Source organism: Apis dorsata, unplaced genomic scaffold (genome assembly GCF_000469605.1).
Source record: "Apis dorsata unplaced genomic scaffold, Apis dorsata 1.3 scaffold_228, whole genome shotgun sequence".
In the NCBI taxonomy this organism is placed as follows: domain Eukaryota; kingdom Metazoa; phylum Arthropoda; class Insecta; order Hymenoptera; family Apidae; genus Apis; species Apis dorsata.
In genome coordinates this window covers 55968-58201 of record NW_006263510.1, presented here as the reverse complement: position 1 = coordinate 58201, position 2234 = coordinate 55968, and the positions used below count along the sequence as shown (strand labels likewise).

Sequence of the window (2234 nt, the reverse complement as noted above, 5' to 3'; positions counted from 1 at the left end):
ATATATATTATTTTATATATGAAAAAATATAAATAGACAGAATATAAAATAAATAAAAAATTAGAAATAATAGTAATAGAATTAAGTTCTAAAATAATAGTATAATATTTGATTGTAAGAAAATTACAATCTATTAAACTAAGAATAAAATGAAGTATTTCAATAATTGTAGAATTTATATTAAAAAAATGAGTATTCTTTATTTATATTGTGCATTTATATATATAAAGATAAAAATTCAAAATATTATTAATAAAAAAATATGTAAGAATTATCATAAAATTATATAAAGATTACAAATGAAAATTTTTATTAAAATAACTGAAAATTTAAATCTTATTAAAGTAAAAGTATATAAAGTTCATATATCATGCAAAGTTTATACAAGTTCATAATACACAAATTTTTTTGTATATGAATTCAATATAATAATATAAAATTTCTTTCATAAAATATTAATAAAATAATGAAGCAATATGAAAAAATAATAAAAATTATTAACAAAAAAATAAGAGATATTATATAATATGATATTAACATAAATTTAAGAAAAAATCAAGTCAAATAAAATTAAATAAAGTAATCTATGAAATATTAATTTGATATGAAAATGGTAAAATTATTTTATATAGTAAAATATTAACTTAATGACCTATTTAATACAAATAATTGTTATAATTTATTCTAATTCATATTGTTATTATATTTTATAATTTCAGCAAATACCATATTTTTTTTTAAATAAATAACAAATAACTTTTTTTAATATTTTCTAACTTTTCATATTTTTATTAATTTTCAGAGAAAAGTGAATAGATAATAAAAATGTACATTATATATAATTTTCAAATTATTGGCATATTTTTTCTACAAATTTAATTTATATATTATAAAGATGTACAATATTTAAAAATGTTTATAAATATATATAATTTTTGTAAAATTTCATTAATTATTTTCATCACCTGTTCACTTAATTTTATTTTTGATATTTTATGAAATATTTTTTAAATTAATAATTTTTTATTATATTATATATCCTATTTAATAACTTATAATATATTTAATAACTTATAAAATATTTTCATGTTTCATTGCTTTTAATGAAAGAAATTTAATATATGATAACATTAATATTATTTAATAAATATTTAATTATTTAATTCAATAAATCAGTAAATTATTATTTTCAATGATATACATACATACATATATATATATATATATATATATATATATTTTTTTTTTTCAATGATATTCTTTATAATATAATATAATATTGTAATTATATAATGTAATTAAAATTATTTGACTTACCATTTATATAAATAATTAGATTATACTGCTTCATTGATTTTATTAGTAGTTACTTCGATTTTCATATATATATTTATTGCATTTATTTTAATATATTTGTTCCATCTATTCTTTATTATAAAAGTTTAATAGATAAAAATAAAATCAAACGTACATTTCCTGTAGATGTTACTCTATCACGTGAAGAACTAATAATGTTAGGGATGGCATAGAGGCAAGGGGAATACCTCCCTCCACTACTCATCGCGATGCTATATAACCTTACCTTTTGACCAATATATATATTTATTTTTTTAAATGTATTGAATTTTTCAAAATCAACCAATCAAATTCATTTATCTTACGAATGTCAATTTACCGACTCTATGATCAAATGATTTAAATACATCGTTATTTTACCATATTACAGATATTTCGAAGTATTCTTCTTGTAAGTAGATTACTAGTCTAAATCATTAATAATATATTTTAAAAATGTTTTGCATTTATTGATATTTATTTAATATTAAGATCTGCATTTATCAACACACTGAAATCATTAACGATATTTTTTTTCATCGATATTTATTTCGTCAATATCAAGTTATATCATTATCATATTTACGGTAAGTTTTTCTTATTATTATTTCATATTTCTTTTTTAAAAAAAAAGGTAGATAACTAAAATATAAAACAGACAATATTAAAATATTATTAAATTACTTTTTTTTTATACATTATTATATCGTTAATTTAATAATTTATTTCTATTTCTAAATTATTCTATTTTTCAATTTTAAATGAATAAAAATAAAATAAATTATTTTATTAACTATAATACATGTATAATTCTATATGTATTTATATTTTATATATATATATATAGTTATATATAAAACCTAAATTAAATGTTTCTACAATTGAATCTAACAGCTACT

General features: G+C 15.1%; 1 long non-coding RNA gene across 1 annotated transcript in view; it reads right to left on the bottom strand.

The window, feature by feature from the left end:
• Positions 1 to 1356, bottom strand: part of LOC116185630 — a 4391-nt gene extending 3035 nt beyond the window's left edge. The window contains exon 1 of the long non-coding RNA XR_004150492.1: positions 1318 to 1356. This is a non-coding gene — a long non-coding RNA (uncharacterized LOC116185630). The remainder of the gene's footprint in view (positions 1 to 1317) is intronic.
• Between the last annotated feature and the right edge of the window lie 878 nt (positions 1357 to 2234).